Source organism: Schistocerca piceifrons, chromosome 7 (assembly GCF_021461385.2).
Source record: "Schistocerca piceifrons isolate TAMUIC-IGC-003096 chromosome 7, iqSchPice1.1, whole genome shotgun sequence".
NCBI classification, from domain to species: Eukaryota; Metazoa; Arthropoda; class Insecta; order Orthoptera; family Acrididae; genus Schistocerca; species Schistocerca piceifrons.
In genome coordinates, this window is record NC_060144.1 from 328,530,897 (window position 1) to 328,551,278 (window position 20,382).

A 20,382-nucleotide genomic window follows, 5' to 3' on the forward strand; every position below is an offset into this window, starting at 1 on the left:
ATAACTTCAAGTGAATCTCTTTATTCCTTAGGACTTTCGTATACCACTTCTTTGCGCATTAATTGTCTCTATCTTAAACTTCAGCCTACTCTTCTTCACCAGAAAATTGTGATCTGCGTGTGTTTTCGCTCCCGTGTGTGCCTTACATTCAGCATTTGAACTTCGGAGCCTCTGCTTGACCATGATGTGCCGGCCTTAGTGGCCATGCTGTTCTAGGCGCTACAGTCTGGAACCGCGCGACCGCTACGTCGCAGGTTCGAATCCTGCCTCGGGCATGGATGTGTGTGATGTCCTTAGGTTAGTTAGGTTTAAGTAGTTCTAAGTTCTAGGGTACTGATGACCACAGCAGTCCCATAGTGCTCAGAGAGCCATTTGAACATTTTCTTTTTTTACCATGATGTAATCTAACTGAAATCTTCCGTATCTGCCTGCCTTTGCCAAGTATACTTCCTCCTCTTGTGATTCCTGGACATAGTAATCGCTATTACTATCTGAAACTTATTGCAGAACTCAATTAGTCTTTCTCGTCTCTCATTCCTAGGTGTGGTGGTTGTCGTCTTCAGTCCGAAGACTGATTTATTGCAGCTCTCAGTACTGCTTTATCCTATACAAGCCTCTTCATTTCCAAATAACTTCTGCAGTCTACATCCTTCTGAATATGCTTACTGTATTCATCTCTCGGTCTCCCTCTACGAATTTTATTCACTATACATTCCTCGAGTACTAAATTGGTGATCCCTTGATGTCTCATCCCTTCTTTTGGCCAAGTTGTGCTAAGAATTTCTTGTCTCCCAATACTATTCAGTACCTCCTCATCAGTTACGCACTCTACCCATCTAATGTTGAACGTTCTTCTGCAGCACCACATTTCGAAAGCTTCTATTCTCTTTTTGTCTAAACTGTTCATCGTCCATGTTTCATTTCCAAACATAGCTACAATTCAGCAAATACTTTCAGTAAAGACTTCCTAACACTAAATCTACATTCGATGTTGACAAATTTCTCTTTTACAGAAATGCTTTTCTTTCCATTACCAGTTTACATCTTATATCCCCTCTACTTCGACCATTATCAATTATTTTGGTGCCCAAATAGCAAAACTCATATACTAGTTTAAGTGTCTTATTTTCTAATCTAATTCACTTAACATCACCAGATTAATTCGAGTACATTCCATTATCCATGTTTTGCTTTTGTTGATGTTGGTCTCATACCCTACTTTCAAGACATACGTCCATTTCGTCCAATCCAAGTCTTTTGTTGTCTTTGACAGAATTACAATATCATGGCAGACATCAAAATTTTTATGTCTTTTCCTTATACTTTAATTGTTGATTCAAATTTTTCTTTGGTTTCCTTTACTGCTTAATCAGTGTACAACTTGAACAACATGTGTGATAGGCTATAACACTGTCTCAATCCCTTTTCAACCACTGCTTCCCTTTCATACCTCTCAACTCTTATAATTGTCGTCTGGTTTCTATACAAGTTGTACGTAGGCTTTTGCTCCCTGTATTTTACCCCCGCTACCTTCAGAATTCCAAAGAGAGTATTTCAGTCAACATTATCGAAAGCTTTCTCTACTTCTACAAATGCAATAAAAGTAGGTTTACCTATCTTCTAAGATAATTCGTAGAGTCAGTACTGCCTCGCGTGTTCCTACATTTCTCTGGAATCCAAAGTGACCTTCCCCGAGGTCATGATTGCAAAACACTAAAATGAATTCTTTACGGAGAAATGGAAATACTGGTAAGTATTCATGTTAGCATTTTGCAACGACGACTTATTAAACTGATAGTTCGGTAATTTTCACACATGTCAGCAACCGCTGGAATTGTAATTACTATATCCTTCTTAAAATCCAAGGGAATTTCGCCTGTCTCACACATCTTGCACACCAGATGGAAGAATTTTGTCATGGCTGGCTCTCCCAAGGCTATCAGTAGCTCTGACGGTATATAGTCTACTCCAGGGGCCTTGTTTCGACTTAGATATTTCAGGGCTCCGTCAATTTCTTCTCGCAATATCATACTTCCCATCTCATCTTCATATACGTCCATTTCCCTTTCTATAATATTGCCTTCCACCTTTCAACTTTCCATTCTTTACTTAGGACTGGTTTTCCATCTGAGCCCTTGATATTCATACATCTGCTTCTCTTCTCCTCAGAGACCTCTTTAATTTTCCTGTAGGCGGATATACCTTTCCCGTAATGAAATATGCTTCTAAAGCCTTACATTTATTCTCTAGCCATTCCTGTTTAGCCATTCTGCACTTCCTGTCAGCCTCATTTTTCAGACGGCTGTACTCTCGTTCGCCTGCTTCATTTGCTGCATTTTTATAATTTCTCCTTTCATCAGTTAAATTCAGTATCTCTTGTGTTATCCAAGGATTTCTACTAGGTCTTGTTTTTTTAAATATTTGATCGTCTGCTGCCTCCACTATTGCATCTCTTAAGGCTACCCATTCGACTTCTGTTGCTTTCCTTTACAATGCTCCAGTTAACCGTTGCTTAATGCTTCTTCGGAGACTCTCAAAACATCTGGTTCTTTCAACTCATCCAGTTCCCATCTTCTTAATTTCCCACATCTTTCCAATTTCGTTGGTTTTAATCTGTAGTTCATAACCAATAAATTGTGGTGAGAGTTCTCATCTGACCCTGAAAATGTCTTACAGTTTAAAATCTGGTTTCTAAAGCCTTGTCGTAGCATTATATAATCAATCTGAAACCTTGCTGTATCTCCAGGACTCTTTCACGTGTACAGCCTTCTTTTATGATTCTTAAACCAAGTGTCAGCCTGCTTAAACATAATGTCTGTTTTAATAAGAACTCCATCCTAAAATTGATGCTTCGCACTATTCTCAGCGACATTGGCATTATTAAAAGTGGCCCCATTACTGAACTTCAAACATTTCTTTTCATGTGTAGCCTTAATTTTGTCTCTGCCGTTATGAAGCCAATTCAGGTACAGTCAATTTGAAACATAAATAGTTCCTTAAAAGATTTAGTTAAAACAAACGCACTACACATAGGTCCCATCCCACCATTCATTGAGTGTGTTTGTGTGTGTGTGTGTGTATTGTGGGAGGGGCGGGGGGGGGGGGGGGGCATGAGATACAACTAGCGGTCGTATCATCGTGCTCTTTGTGATGTACTCAACTGCCCTGACCAGGAGGATCACCTGACCTCTCGTCAGTTTAAAAAGTGTTGTTGCTGTTGTGATCTTCAATGCAGAGTCTGGTTTGACGCAGCTTTCCATGCTACTCTATCCTGTGCAAGCTTCTTCATCTCCAAGTACCTACTGCAACCTTTATCCTCCTGAATCTGCTTAGTGTATTCATCTCTTGGTCTGACTCTACGATATTTACCCCCCACGCTTCCCTCCAATACTAAACTGGTGATCCCTTGATGCTTCAGAACATGTCCTACCAACCGATCCCTTCTTCTAGTCAAGTTGTGCCATGAACTTCTCTTCTCCCCAATTCCATTCAGTACCCCCTCATTAGTTACGTGATCTACCCATCTAATCTTCAGCGTTCTTCTGTAGCACCACATTTCGAAAGCTTCTATTCTCTTCTTGTCTAAAGTATTTATCGTCCATGTTTCACATCCATACATGGCTACACTCCATACAAATACTTTTAGAAAAGACTTTCTGACACTTAAATCTTTCACTCGATGTTAACAAATTTCTCTTCTTCAGAAACGCTTTTCTTGCAATTGCCAGTCTACGTTATATATTCTCTCTACTTCGACCATCATCAGTTATTTTGCTTCCCACTTAGCAAAACTCATCTACTATTTTAAGTGTCGTATTTCCTAATCTAATTCCCTCTGCATCACTTGATTTAGTTGGACTACATTCCGTTATCCTCGGTTTGCTTCTGTTGATGTTCATCTTATATCCTCATTTCAAGACACTGTCCACTCCGTTCAACTGCTCTTCCAGGTCCTTTGCTGTCTCTGAACGAATTACATCGACAAATCTCAAAGTTTTTATTTCTTCTCCATGGATTTTAATTCCTACTCCAAATTTTTCTTTTGTTTCCTTTACTTCTTGCTCAATATACAGATTGAATAACATCTGGGATAGGCTACAACCCTCTCTCAGCCCCTTCAGAATCATTGCTTCCATTTCATTACCCTCGACTCTTATAACTGCCATCTGCTTTCTGTATGGGACATGATTGAGGGAATTCACTCGTTCTCCAGGGCCTGCAAACCCATTGCCGAATTGCAACAAAATGCGCAAGATGTTCATGACGGTCTAACGCAGGATACCATTCGGCACCTTTATGATCGCTTGTATGTAAGAATACAGGCATGCGTTGCCACCAGAGGGGGAAAACTTTGTATTGACACGACTCTTTGGGCGCCGTTTATTGCGACATATCGCATCCCGGCAAAAAAGTGGCACAAGTAAAAAACAGGAATTTTTAATTTTTGTCACTGAAAAATACGTGTGAAATGATCCAACGTGTTCGAACCTTGCAATTTCTCCACTTCAGGATAGTTGTGTCAGTTTTGTTGTAGGCTGCTTCACGGTCCGCCGCGGTACAAACTGTGTGTAGCGGCAGGAGTCGTTACAGTAGAACGTAAGTTGCACTTAATATTTAATATTATTGATTATTACAACAAAATGTCCTTCAGACATGCTTGCTCATCTGAAGCAACAACACTGTTTTTATGATTACAGACGTTGTAAATATTACAAAACTTCATGTGTTGCAGCGTAGAAGAAAAAAAAAAAGTAAAATTTATCCTGTAAAGAAAGTTCATATTTAAATTCCTCTTCTCGGTGAAAAGTATCTCTACATTTCGTAAGCCCATTTATGATTCTATGTTTTCGTACATTATGTTAGTTAATCTGTATCTAATTGACGTTCCTTATTAAATTGTATTAATTTTCACAATTTTGCATTTTGTACTTTTCTAATGCAACAATTTCAACTTTTGTACCTTATCAGTCCACCTAATTTTCAGCATTCTTCCGTAGCACCACATATCAAATTCTTCGATTCACTTCTGTTCAGGTTTTCCACCAGTCCATGTTTTAGTACCATACAAGCTGTGCTCCCGACATACATTCTCATAAATTTATTCCTCAGTTAAGGCCTATGTTTGACATTAGTAGACTTCTTTTGGCCAGGAATACCCTCTTTGCAAGTGCCCGTCTACTTTTGATGTTCTCTTTGCTCCGCCCGTCATTGGTTATTTTGCAGCCTAGGTAGTAGATTTCCTTAACTTCATCTAGTTGTGGCCCTCAATCCTGATGTAAAGATTATCGCTGTTCTGATTTCTGTTACTTCTCATTACTTTTGTGTTTCTTCGATTTTCTCTCAGTCCATGTTCTGTACGCATCAGACTATTCATTCCAGTCAGCAGATCATGTGATTCCTCTTCAATTTTGCTCAGGATAGCAACGTCATCAGCGAACCGTATCATTGATATTCTTTCAACCTGGCTACATCCCTGTCTTACACCTTTGTAATCCGAGAACTTCGTTCTTGATCGTCCACTCGCATTATTCTCTCTTGGCTCTTGTACATATTGTACATTACCGTCTCTCCCCATAGCTTACCCCTATTATTCTCAGAATTTCGGACATCCTGCACCATTCTACATTATCGAACGCTTTATCCAAATAGACAAATGCTATGAACGTATCTTTATTTTCTTTAGTCCCGCTTCCGTTATCAACCGCTACGTCAAAATTGCCTCTATGGTACCTTTATCTTTCTTCAAACGAAACTGAACGTCATGTAACACATCCTTAATTTTCGTTTCCGTTCTTCTGTATACTATCCTTGTCAGCAACTTAGATGCATTAGGTGTTAAGCTGATTGTGCTAGAATTGTCAGCTCTCGCGGTCTTCGGAATTGTGTGGATGATATTTTTCCGAAAGTCAGATGGTATGTCACCAGACTATCAGACTCCGACATTCTACAAACCAACATGAATAGTCGTTTTGTTGCCACTTCCACCAACGGTTTTAGAAATTATGACGGAAAGTTATGTATCACTTCTGCCTTTTTAATCTTAAGTCCTACAAAGCTCTCTTAAATTCTGATTCTAATACTGGATCCCCTATCTCTTCTAAATCGACTATTGTTTCTTCTTCTATCATATCACATCACAGATATCTTCCCCCTCATATAGTTGTTTCACCTATCCGTTCTCTACTCTGCATTTAACAGTGGAATTCCCGTTGCACTCTTAATGTTACCATCCTTGCTTTTAATTTCACCGAAAGTTGTTATGACTTTCGTATATGCTGAGTCACTTCTTCCAACAATCAGTTCTTTTTCGATTTCTTCACATTTTTCATGCAGCCATTTCGTTTTTCCTTCCCTGCACTTCCTATTTATTTAATTCCCCAGCGACTTGTATTTCTGTATTCCTGAGTTTCCCAGGACATTTTTGCACTTCTTTCTTTCATCGATCAACTGAAGTATTTCTTATGTTACCCATGGTTTCTTCGCAGTTACCTTCTTTACACTTATGTTTTTCTGTCCAGTTTCTGTGATTACCCTTTTTAGAGATGTCCATTCCTCTTCAACTGTACAACAAACTAAGGTATTCCTTATTGCTGTATCTGTAGCCTGAGAGAACTTCAAGCGTATCTCGTCATTCCTTAGTACTTCCGTATGCCACTTCTTTGTGTATTGCTTCTTTCTGACTAGTCTCTTAAACTTCAGCTTACTCTTCATCACTACTACATTGTGATCTGAGTGTGTATCTGCTCCTGGGTATCCCTTACAATCCAGTATCTGATTTCGGAATCTCCTTCAGAGCATGATATAATGTAACTGAAAGCTTCTCGTATCACCCGGCCTTTTCCAAGCATACCTTGTCCTCTTGTGATTCCTGAACAGAGAATTCGCTATTACTAGCTGAAATTTATCCTCTTTCATTCCGTGTCCCAAACCCATATTCTCCTGTAACCTTTTCTTTAATTCCTTCCCCCGTAATTGGATTCCAGTCCCCGAAGACTACTATCATTTCCCTTTTACGTACTGTATTACTCTTTCAATATCCTCATACACTTTCTCTATTTCTTCATCTTCTGCTTGCGATGTTGACATCTATATCTGAATTGTGGTTGTCGGTGATGGTTTGCTGCCGACAAGAACAAACCTATCACTGAACTGTTCACAATAACATACTCTCTGTCCTACGTTTCTATTCATAACGAATCCTACTCCTGTTATAGCTTTTTCTGCTGCTGTACTCATATGACAGAAATCCTTGTCTTCTTTCTATTTCACTTCACTGACCCATACTATATCTAGATTTCCCTTTTCAGATTTTTTAACTTCCCTACCACATTCCACGCCACGACCCCTACAACGTTATCCTTTAGTTGGTTATTCGAATTTATTGTCATGGTCAAAATTGCTACTTGAAATGTAAAGTTTTATAGAATTCTTTAATTTGATTTTCTTCACGTATTTCATTTTTCAGTTGCTTCTCTGTTCTTGCCGGGGTGCAATATGTGTTGCATTTGGACTGAATTATCTATCATATGCTCTTACAATGACGGCTTGCCGGCCGGGGTGGCCGAGCGGTTCTAGGCGCTACAGTCTGGAACCTTGCGACCGCTACGGTTGCAGGTTCGAATCCTGCCTCGGGCATGGATGTGTGTGCTGTCCTTAGGTTAGTTAGGTTTAAGTAGTTCTAAGTTCTAGGGGACTGATGACCTCAGAAGTTTAGTCCCATAGTGCTCAGAGCCATTTGAACCAATGACGGCTTATTCGTCACCTCACTTGTCAATAAAATGACCTTGTCCTTGAGGGTTGCTGCATTTATTCGCGCCAGTGCACATTACTTTTTACGCCATTTTCATCTAGTTTAACTGTAGGATTCTTTGCGAGTTGTCTTTCGACTTACACTGAGATGGGATACCTCCTGATATCGTGCCGCATCTCCTTTTGCTCGGCGTAGTGCAGCAACTCGATGTGGCATGGACTCAATAAGTCGTTGGAAGCTCCCTAAAGAAATATTCAGGCGTCATGCGTCTTTAGCTGTTCATAACTGCGAAAGCTTTGCCGGTGCAGGATGTTGTGCACAAACTGATCTCTCTATTACGTCCCATAAATATTCGTTGGGATTCGTGTCCGGTGATTTGGGTGAACAAATCATTAGCTCGACTTATCCCTAATGGTCTTCAAACCAGTCGCGAACAACTATGTTCTCGTGACAGGGCGCATTGTCATCCATAGAAATTCCATAGTTGTTTGAGAACATGAAGTTCACGATTGGCTGCAAATGGTCTCGAAGTAGCCGAACATAACCATTTCCAGCCAATGATCGATTTAGTTGGACTAGATGCTCCAGTCCATTCCATGTAAACACAGCTCTATGGAGCCGTCACCAGCTTGCAGAGTACGTTATTGACAATATGGGTCTATGCCTTCGTGGTATCTGCGCCACACTAGAAACCTATCATAAGTTCTAACCAACTGAAATCGGGTCTCATTTGGTCAGGTTACCGGTTTGTAGCCGTTTAGAGTCCAACCGATATGGTCACGAGCTCAGGAGAGCCACTGCAGGCGATGTCGTCTGTTAGAAAAGGCACTCGAGTCGGTCGTCTGCTGCCATAGCCCATTAACGCTAAATTTCGTCCATTGTCCTAACGGATACGTTCGTCGTACGTCCCACATTGATTTCTATCGTTACCCTACGCAGCGTTGCTTGACTGTTAGCACTGACAACTAAACGCAAACGTCGCTGCTCTCAGTCGTTAAGTGAAGGCTGTCGGCTACCGCGTTGTCCGTTCTGAGATGTACAAGGTGAAATTTTGTATTCTAGGCATGTTTTTGACTTAATGGATCTCGGGATATTGAATTCCCTAACGATATCAGAAATGGAATGTCTCTTGTTTCGAGTTCCAACTACCATTCGCGTTCAGAGGCTGTTCATTCCCTCCGGGAGGCCATAATCACATCGAAACCTTTCCACACGAATCGCTTAAGTAGAAATGACACCTCTGCCAATGCACTGCGCTTTTATACCTTGTGCACGCGATAGTAGCGCTATCTGTGTACGTCCATATCATTATCCCATGATTTTTGTCACCTCAGTATATTCTTAACAATGATGAACTACCCGTCATCTCACTTGTCAGTAAGATGTCCTTTTCCTTGAGGGTGCCGGATTTTTTCCAGCAGTGTACGTCTCTTTTTATGCCATAGTTTAGGATTCTTTTGCAACTTCCCTTTCAACACCATGTAGACGTTTTACTTGGCGCAGCGGTGAGTAGTTCTAACAAGGGGAGGCCACGACGTTGAAATCACGGATTTACTTCAAAGTGTTCGCCTTTAGTAGGCCATTGAAACAACGTAATGTGCGAGTAATAAGGTGCACTACTCTGGCAGTTCCTAGAAAATTGCAAGTTTTACGCGTCTGTCATGTTACTGGTATCTCTGCGTCGGGGCCGGGCGTTAGACTTCATGCTGTTCAAGTGGTTAGCGTTCGAGCTTCGAAGACAAATCTGTATTAGGCGACGCTTCAACTCCAGGTCAAACCTTCCTTTTTGTAAAAAAGTGTAAATTCTGTGACATTCAAAAACTTTGGAACTATGCTATTCGTTTTTGCTACTTTAGCAGGTTAACTGCCAAATGGGGCCTGCCTATGAGTCTTTAGCTCAAAGCGTCGAGGTGCAAAGTAGTTCCGGCTACCTTACCAGACTGCATGTACTCGTATAACGGATTTGGCAAATCACGACGGGCATATATTTTCAGGAAAACTATAAGCGTTCTTCATTTACTTGTCGATAGTTATAAATATGTTTGTTCCAATATTTAAAAGTAATTAAAAATAGTAAGTAGTCAAATAACATGAAACTGACTGTAAGTTCATGCAAACACACATAGTTTTTTTACCTCCCAAATGTCACATAAATTAAATAATGTGATCAGTCATGATAAAATTTAGATTAGAGGCTAACTTTGACCGGAAGTCGAACCGTCGCCTCATACACGTCCGTCTACCGTTGCTAGCCTAACCACTTTTCTTTTCTTTTTTTTTTTTAACTTTCCCGGCGCTCAAAGGGAGGGGTGGCAGCAAAGTGGGCAGGGGTCGCAACCCGAGGAGTGGCCACCATGTCCCGTTCCCCGTTCCCGCCCTCCAGGTCCCAAGGAAAGCTTAGGGAACGTGGAGCAGAAGTGCAATGAATACCGTTTTTTATTTATTTTCCTTTTCTTTCTTTTTTGTTGTTATTTATTTATTTTTGTCATTAATGCCACCGATAATATTAGGAAACCAGTGTCACCCGAGGAGGAGGGCGCAGCAAGACGTCAGGCTAATTGAGACTATAGACGTATAGTTTTTCCGAAAATAACATTCGGATGACCAATGACTACATCGGTTCTAAGTGTGGAAGAGTCAGGGATCAATTCTTTAAGGCAGGAACACCTCAGCTCTGGGGTATGTTAAGAAAGTCACTGCAAAGGAAACTGGAGAAAAATTGTCTGTATTTTAGATTGCGGACAACTCCACAACGGTGGTCATTAAGGATCTGCCGCCGCGCGGAGTAGCCGTGCTGTCTGAGGCACCTTTTTTACGGTTCGCTTGGCTCTCCCCGTCGGAGGTTCGAGTCATCCCTCGGGCACGATTGTGTGTGTTGTCCTTAGCGTAAGCTAGTTTAAGTTAGATTAAGTAGTGGGTAAGTCTAGGAACCGATGACCTCAGCAGTTTGGCCCCATAGAAACTTACAATAAATTTCCAAAAAAATGAAGGTTCTGCCAAAGGCCAAGGGTACTCTTCTCGCCATTAGCAAACAAGTAGCATGCTGCGTGTCCACAAATCCACTTCACAGAGTTTGTCTTCGCTTGCGGGAAGTATCTCGCGTAAGGAAAGGGGAGCAGCTGAGTTGGTATTTGAAGAGGAGTCGTACGGGTAATTAGGGACAACATCTGTTGCACCAATAACCAGACACCTCTCGCCGATCTGCACTCCACGCAGTGCTCGTCTGTGTCCATAACATCACAGTCGACACACAGCGGGGTGTCTGCGAGGTGAATCCCGTGAATGCGTGACTAGCACGCTCGCTTCCCATTGACAGTAAGGTACCATGCAGACTGGACCTCAGTGTCAAGATAAGGAGCGCTCACAGTCGACGTGGGGTGTCTCCCCTCAATCACATTCGGTGACCTGTGCTGCTGAAAGAAACCATAGATCGCCGTCGTGGATGTCAATTCCGCTGGAAGTATCACGGTAAGGACATTGCTCAGTTCAGGAAAAAAGTGGCGGAAGTAAAAGAAGAGCGGCGGGACTTCCGAAAGGTGGATAGCTGCTGAGAGAGAGTGTGGTGCAAGGCCCTACAGCAATAGGCTGGTAAGGCACATAGGACTACGGCGCAACAGCGTCATGTGAGAGCCAACGGAATGAGCTGCCGCCCTTTCAGGCACGTGATACAGACCTAAAGCGCTCCTGCACTGCGTGAGGGTGAGGGTCTCATACCTTATATTAAACAGCGAGCCGTGGCAAACAAACGAACCCAATGCCGGTAGCATGCGGCGGGCCACGGACGGCGGAACAGGAAGGGTCCCTGCCACGTGGGGGTACGTGACGCCAAATATACATTTACGTACTGTGTCCGTTGCAGAAAATTGAGTGGCCGTAAACGATAACCTAAGAGCCCAGCTCGTAGTTGGGAAAGTAGACATCGGCAGTTTAGGGCAGTTGTCCGCCGCAGATCACTTGCGAAATCCAGTCCTAAGCATTGGAGAGTATCAGCTACACGCAAAGGAGTAGCACTTTTCCCAATAAGCCCCGCACCTATAGCCATTGCACTCGATTTGCGGACGTTAAGGCAGCTACCAGAAGCTTCGCCGTAGGTGGTAACCCATGCCAGAGACTCCCTGACCTCAGCACCGCTACGAAGAAAGATGACGAGATCGTCTGTATAAGCAGTGCTGCTGAATATATGGCCAACGAGAGACATCCCAGAGAGGCGTTGAGGTAGGCCGCATAGCAACGGTTCCATGGCGAATGCGTACAACAGTGCAGATAGCAGGCAGCCTTGACGTGCTGATCGACGGATCGAGATGGGACGCGTACGAAGGCCATTGCAGAGTACACAAGACGTAGCTCCACGAAGAAGATGCATTACGAAGTCGGCGGTATTATCAGCGTAGCCCGTATCGCGGAGCACCCCTTCCAAGTAGTCGTGATCAACTCGATCGGACGCTTTGCTGAAATCAAGAGCTGCCGGAAGTCCAGGCGTACGACGAGCGTGAGAGAGAGCGTGTATGTCCCGATAGTGGCAGAGGGCAGTGCGGATTTTATTGGCACCTAGGCGTAGGTGGTAATCCATGCCAGTGACTCTTTGACCTCAGCACCACTACGAAGAACGATGACGAGATCGTCTGTATAAGCAGTGCAGCTGAATACATGGTCACCGAGCGACATTCCAGAAAGAAGTTTGATCGGAATAAACCACGTACCGAGCTGTCCGTTTAAGATGCGCAGCCAACAGCCGGGTAAAGATCTTTGTATCGCTGTTGAGTGACGTCAAAGGGCGGTAACCGCATATCCATGAGGTACCCCGAGGGTTGTGGATGGGAATGAGGAACCATAGAGGAAACCGTCTGGAATCGCCACGAAAGGTGACATAAAATACTGACAAATTTCCGCCCACACTGTCACCAGAAAGGGACGAAATGTCCAATAAAACTCCAGTGAAAGGCCGTCAGGACCTGGCGACCTGGTCGTAGAACCCCGGACCATCGCCATGAACATGCTCCCAAGAATCCACTAGGCTGAGGTTTCGATAATTGTCGATAGCGCCGCGCACGGAGAGTGACGTGGTAGTTGGTCTTGGGTGCCTGGGTGCAGCTGAAATCGCTTGCCATGATCAATGCATCCTTCTAATCCAGGCAGGCGTGACAGTCTCTGAGAAGAAGGTGGAACATTCAGTGTGGCGACCCGAACCAGATGTCGTATAGACACTGACGATCCTGACGCCACTAAACGTGAGGGCTTACCTCTGGCATCAGGGAAATAGGCAACTGAATCAGTGAGGATACCGTCACTTAAGAGCGTCGCCACCACGCTAGTAGTAGGGAAAGAATGAGGAAAATGTGCTGTAGAATCATGGGGAGCCCAGAAAGTCGCAACAAACACCTCCTGAAGGAGAGCTACTTCAACGTCCGCGGCATACAGCTTGTCATGGAGTGAAGCCAGTTTGTGCTGTACGCGAATGGTGTTGACGTTGACCGTGGCGATGTGAAAAGTCTGGAAAGCTGTCATTGCCAGGAGGACAGTCGATTCAAACACGGGGGAAGCACGGGGAACTCCCTGTTAACCACCCGCGAAAGGCCCATCACAGTGACGGGCAGCGAGCCGACCCCATCAGAGGGGCCCCACCGTTCTGTACACCTCCAAAATGTCTATCCTCAGCATCTACGTCGTCCGCCCAGGAGGCAGTCGTGTCACCGGGCAGGTTTAGTGGAACATTATCAGACGTACGCTCAATGGTAGTGTCAGACACAGAAAGGGAGGCAACTGCGTCAGACGCAGGCGGGGGGAAGGTCGGTGTCCGGAGGTGGACGCTGACTGGAGATGGAGGCAGGGAAGGACGTCGCGTTGTCAGGTGTCAGGGAATCAGAGGACAGCGCACCACCAGTAGCAGGGTCGTCATCATGTGCAGACTTCCGATGGACGCAGTCTTCAGAATGGGTACAGCGTTGTCTCTTCCGTTTCCTCGGAGACCGTTGCTTCCTAACATGCTGTTCCGTGTCGGGTGGTGGGCGGTTATCGTCCGACACGTGGCCAGATGGCAGGAAGGCAGGAAGGTACAGCTAAAGGATCTACAACCATGGAGTTGGGAAAGATAGTTTGTGCTTGCTGACGGTCGATGTTCATTCGTGTTGCCTCCGGCAGGAGTGTAGGAGAGAGAGGCGAAACGTCCATCCCGTCGTCGAGAGGAACCGACACCGGTACCGACTGATTCAGAGGGGGAGTAGCAGGCAGCACCTCCGCAGACGCGTAAGACAGAGGTAACACAGAGGGCGCCGCAGGAAGAGCGACGTCTCCGATCAGAGTCTGAACTACTCAACGTCGAAGACATTCAGAACGGACATGGCCTTCCTGGCCAAAACCTGAACAAGTGCGCGGCTAGCTGTCGTACATGACGACAGCCCTGCTTTTGCATCCCGCCTGGAAGGCGGCGCGTGGGTCTGCTCCTGAAAACTTAAAGGTTGGCCGAATGAAGGAAGCGAGGTGAGGTAAAACACGTCGGTACTGCAAGTAAAGTAAAAGAGGTTTTTACTGGTGCATGAATATAAAAATGTATACGTAACTTTGGTACAGGTGAGCACGTAGGTGCGAAGCCTTACACCCGTCGTAAGTAGTGCAAAGTCTCTATACGAAGCGAAGGTGAAGCGAAGTGTTACGGCCGTCTGCTCTTGATGAACTGGGCGAAAGTGGAGCGGCGCTCGTCGAGCTGCACATTGTCGGCTAGAGGGCGCTGTGGTTGGCGAAGATCTTCCGCTCTCGTAGTGCCAACCTAAGGACGGGCAAGTACGCTGTGGCATCGTAGCTATCCATACCACACCTGCAGCCGGAAATAACCAAGTAGGAAGGCGCATGTGTCCGTAGTTCAATGTGTATCTGATGGACTCCACTGAGGACACGGTATGTTTCGAACGTCTTCCACGTTTGAGCCACGTGACTAACGGCGTTGCTGTAAGGTTTAAAGGCGGCCACCACAGCGTCCGACGGTACTTCAAACGGGAGTTCGAGAACCCACAACGTTCGGAGGCCAAAACCAGCGTGATTAACCACGACAGTCGCTATATGTCCTTCAGAGTATCGGAACTTGAGATCGTTAGCGTGGCGCCGCACAGCTCGTCATTCGCTACCTTTATGTACACAGTAGTAATGATGATCGAAAAAACAGTTCCGAGAACGTTTTGTGGAGGGAGAAGCATTTCATCCCGTATAAAACGTTCAACTTCATACGCCTTGGGTCGCTCGAAATCTAATGGAAAATTTAGTTCAGTTGTGGCTGGACGGTAAGAAAACGCCACGATGGTCACTACGCGGAAGTAAATAAACACGCGCTCGCTCGCAAGCAGTACAACAGGCGAGACGCAAGCAAGGCGTGAGCGCATCACAACAGCCAAAGACCGATTGCCACTTGATAACCACGAAGTCTAACGCTCGGCCACTAGACACAGATACGATGATGAAATCCCGTACTCCGAAGAGAGTAGGGGACGATGCGGGAGACCAGCACCGCCGACTAGGCAACGTCCTAGCGGAGGTGGTTTGCCATTGCCTTCCTCTGACCGCAATGGGGATGAATGATGATGAAGACGACACAACAACACCCAGTCACCTCGAGGCAGGGAAAATCCCTGACCCCGCCGGGAATCGAACCCGGGACGCCGTGCGCGGGAAGCGAGAACGCTACCGCAAGACCACGAGCTGCGGACAGGCACGTATACATCTCTCAGTTGCATAATAGATGCGTAAAATTTCTCTTGCGATTTTCTCAGAATTGCTAGAGTAGGGTACCTTGATACTTGCGCGTAAACCTGAGATCCCAGCGTCATGCTGTCTTCGAGTTGGTCTTACGAGGAGGCTGGGAGCGCTTGCCAGCGACGTCGCCGCGCGACGCACCCGCGGCTGTGGGAACGGTGTGGCCGGCCATGTGGTGTCTAACCTGTCTGCGCGGCCGTTCCCCGCAGGTGGTCCCCGGGTCTGACTCCTACTGCGAACTCACAAAGGCGGCGCCGCGCGCATGCACCGACACATACACACACACACACACACATACATACACACACACCACGGCTCGCATCCCCGAACGCGCTCCTCACGCCCCACTGGACTCTCGCGATAATGAAAAGCGCTAATACGCGCTCCCATTGTGGTTTTTCCGTCTTTCCGGGCCGGCAGGGGTCCGCATTGAGCCCGGCCCGGCCGCTGCCATTACAATTCTTCGCGTTCTGTTATTACTGGTATCGGCGCGGCAGACGCGGGCACGGGCGCGCCGCGCTTTCCGGCCCGCCGAGCCGCGCTCCCTTCAGACGCAGCAGCGGCGGCGCCCGCGGCTGATCACTCGCTCGAGAGCCCGCCTGCTCGGCCGGAAGGAGCGCCAGTAATAATGGAAAAACAACGCCGGCTTTCACGCCAAATGGTTAATAAAAATGCGCCCGCCCTTTCCGCCGGCAGCCGGCCGCATTTCAAAACGATAATTCGCACTCGGATGCGCCGAGGCTGGCCGCACACTGTCTCACCTCCCTTCTCTTCCAGCCTTACCCCCCTCCCTCTGTCTCCCGCTATCGAGGTCCTGCAGAAATAAAACCCGTCACTCGTCGTAACTGAAACTCCCACTGTTTTTCTTCACCAGTATCACCTACACACAGTATCATTACCACCTGTCAGAATTGTTGAAATTCTCAGAAAAATAATTGTAAGTCGTGGAGAAAGATGGTAATATAATGTACAAGAATCAAGAGCGAAAAATCAGAATGACGTACTGATGCGGCCCGCCACGAATTTCTCACCTGTACTAACCGCTTTACCTCAAGAGTAGCATTTGCAACCTATATCCTCCGTTATTTGCTGGATGTATTCCAATCATACCCAGGGCTTACAGCCTGTGGTGGTCTTCCCTTTTCGCCATGTTAAGGAAAATCAGACTATCAGCTTTCCTCTGCAATAGCCTCCTAGGATACTGCAGAGGCAGAGTGGTTGAGTGGAGAGCCGGTACACGCAAGGTTGCCGAGAGAATAATGAAGGGACGTACACAGGGTTTGATCTGCAGACCAATATTTTGGGATATCGCAATCGAGCCCTTGCTGAACACCATGGTTCAAATGGTTCAAATGGCTCTGAGCACTATGGGACTTAACATCTGAGGTCATCAGTCCCCTAGAACCTAGAACTACTTAAACCTAACTAACCTAAGGACATCATACACACCCATGCCCGTGCCGGCCGAAGTGGCCGTGCGGTTAAAGGCGCTGCAGTCTGGAACCACAAGACCGCTACGGTCGCAGGTTCGAATCCTGCCTCGGGCATGGATGTTTGTGATGTCCTTAGGTTAGTTAGATTTAACTAGTTCTAAGTTCTAGGGGACTAATGACCTCAGCAGTTGAGTCCCATAGTGCTCAGAGCCATTTGAACCCATGCCCGAGGCAGGATTCGAACCTGGGGCCGTAGCGGTCTCGCGGTTCCAGACTGAAGCGCCGAGGACCGCTCGGCCACATCGGCCGGCTGAACACCATGGACGGTGACGACAGGGTAAGAGGTGTGGCGTACTTGGATTTTTTTTTTTTTTTTTCTTGAGTCGTCAGTCTTCTGACTGGTTTGATGCGGCCCGCCACGAATTCCTGTCCTGTGCCAACCTCTTTATCTCAAGAGTAGCACTTGCAACCTACATCCTCAGTTATTTGCTGGATGTATTCCAGTCATAGCCAGCGCTTTCGACAACCTGTTGTGACCGTCCCACATCGCCATGTTAAGGGAAATGAGGCTATCAGCTTCCATCTACAATAGCCTCCTCAAATACTGCAGAGGCAGAGTGGCGGAGTGGAGGGCTGCTACACGCAAGATTTTCAAGATAATAACAAAGGGACGTACACAGGGTTTGATCCGCGGACCAATATTTTGGGATATCGCAATCGAGCCCTTGCTGAACGCCATGGACGGTGACGACAGGTTAAGAGGTGTTGCGTACTCATCTTTTTTTTCTTTTTTTTCTTTTTTCTTTTTTTTGAGTCGTCAGTCTTCTGACTCGTTTGATGCGGCCCGCCACGGATTCCTCACCTGTGCCAACCTCTCTTTATCTCAAGAGTAGCACTCGCAACCTATGTCCTCAGTTATTTGCTGGACGTATTCCAATCGTAGCTAGGGCTTTTTAGCAGCCTGTGGTGGTCGTCCCTCTTCGTCATATTAAGGGAAATGAGGCTGTCAGCTTCCCTCTACAATAGCCTCCTCGACTACTGCAGAGGCGGAGTGGCGGAGTTGAGGGCTGGTAGACGCATCGTTGTCAAGAGAATATCAAATGGACGTACAGAGGCTGGCGGAATGGAGGGCTGGTACACGCAAGGTTGTAAAGAGAATAACAAAGGGACGTACGCAGGCTGGTGGAGTGGAGGGCTGGTACACGAAAGGTTGTCAAGAGAATAACAAAGGGACGTACACAGGGTTTGATCCGCGGATCAAAATTTTGGGATATCGCAATCGAGCCCTTGCTGAACACCGTGGACGCTGACGGCAGGGTAAGAGGTGTGGTGGCGTATGCAGATGACCTGCACGTAATGGTGTCAGCCAACTCGAGAGCAGCACTAGAGACAAAAGGCACGCAACTGCTTCAGAAAATTATCAGCTGGTGCAAAGAAAATAAATTAAAAGTCGCTGTTCAGAGGGACACTACGGAGGAATCCAATTTTTAAATTAGGCAATAAAAGCATACAGAGGAAGCAAGCCACACATTATCTAGGACTGCATCTACACTAAAATCCGATTTTCAAATATCATATCAAATTGACAATTAACAAAGCCTCCAAAATTACGCATCAACTAGCAAGACTTAACAAAACTCAGTACAAATTACAGAACGCAGCATGTCATTCTCAATGGTGAGAAATCTTCCGAAGTAAGAGCGATTTAAGGTGTGCCGCAGGGGAGTGTCGTAGGACCGTTTCTATTCACAATATACATAAATGACCTTGTGGATAACATCGGAAGTTCACTGAGGCTTTTTGCGGATGATGCTGTAGTATATCGAGAGGTTGTAACAATGGAAAATTGTACTGAAATGCAGGAGGATCTGCAACGAATTGACGCATGGTACAGGGAATGGCAATTGAATCTCAATGTAGACAATTGTAATGTGCTGCGAATACATAAAAATAAAGATCCTTTATCATTTAGCTACAATATAGCAGGTCAGCAACTGGAAACAGTTAATTCCATAAATTATCTGGGAGTAGGCATTAGGAGTGATTTAAAATGTAATGATAATATAAAATTAATCGTCGGTAAAGCAGATGCCAGACTGAGATTCATTGGAAGAATCCTAAGGAAATGCAGTCCGAAAACAAAGGAAGTAGGTTACAGTACGCTTGTTCGCCCACTGCTTGAATACTGCTCACCGGTGTGGGATCCGTACCAGACAGGGTTGATAGAAGAGATAGAAAAGATCCAACGGAGAGCAGCGCGCTTCGTTACAGGATCATTTACGAATCGCGAAAGCGTTACGGAGATGACAGATAAACTCCAATGAAAGACTCTGCAGGAGAGACGCTCGGTAGCTCGGTACGGGGATTTGTTAAAGTTTCGAGAACATACCTTCACCGAAGAGTCAAGCAGTATATTGCTCCCTCCTACGTATATCTCGCGAAGAGACCATGAGGATAAAATCAGAGAGATTAGAGCCCACACAGAAGCATACCGACAATCCTTCTTTCCACGAACAATACGAGACTGGAATAGAAGGGAGAACCGATAGAGGTACTCAAGGTACCCTCCGCCACACACCGTCAGGTGGCTTGCGGAGTATGGATGTAGATGTAGATAGATGCAGAACCTAAGGCCATCACACACATCCATGCCCGAGGCAGGATTCGAACCTGCGACCGTAGCGGTCTCGCGCGGTTCCAGACTGAAGCGCCTAGAACCGCTCGGCCACATTGGCCGGCTGAACACCATGGACGGTGACGACAGGGTTAGAAGTGTGGCGTACTCGGATTTATTTATTTTTTGAGTGGTCAGTCTTCTGACTGGTTTGATGCGGCCCGCCACGAATTTCTGTCCTGTGCCAACATCTTTATCTCAAGAGTAGCACTTGCAACCTACGTCCTCAGTTATATGCTGGATGTATTCCAAGCACAGCCGGGGCTTTTGACAACCTGTTGTGGCCCTCCCTCTAGGCCATGTTAAGGGAAATGAGGCTATCAGCTTCCATCTACAATAGCCTCCTCAAATACTGCAGAGGCGTTGTGGCGGAGTGGAGGGCTGCTACACGCAAGGTTGTCAAGATAATAACAAAGGGACGTACACAGGGTCTGATCTGCGGACCAATATTTTGGGATATCGCAATCGAGCCCTTGCTGAACACCATGGAAGGTGACGGCAGGGTAAGAGGTGTGGTGGCGTATGCAACTGACCTGCACTTAGTGGTGTCAACCAACTCGAGAGCAGCACTAGAGACAAAAGGCACGCAACTGTTTCAGAAAATTAACAGTTGGTGCAAAGAAAATAAATTAAAAATCGCTGTTCAGAGGGACGCTACAGAGGAATCCAATTCTTAAATTAGGCAATAAAAGCATACAGAGTAAGGAAGCCACACGTTATCTAGTACTGCATCTTCACTAAAATCAGATTTTCAAATATCATATCAAACTGGCAATTGATAAAGC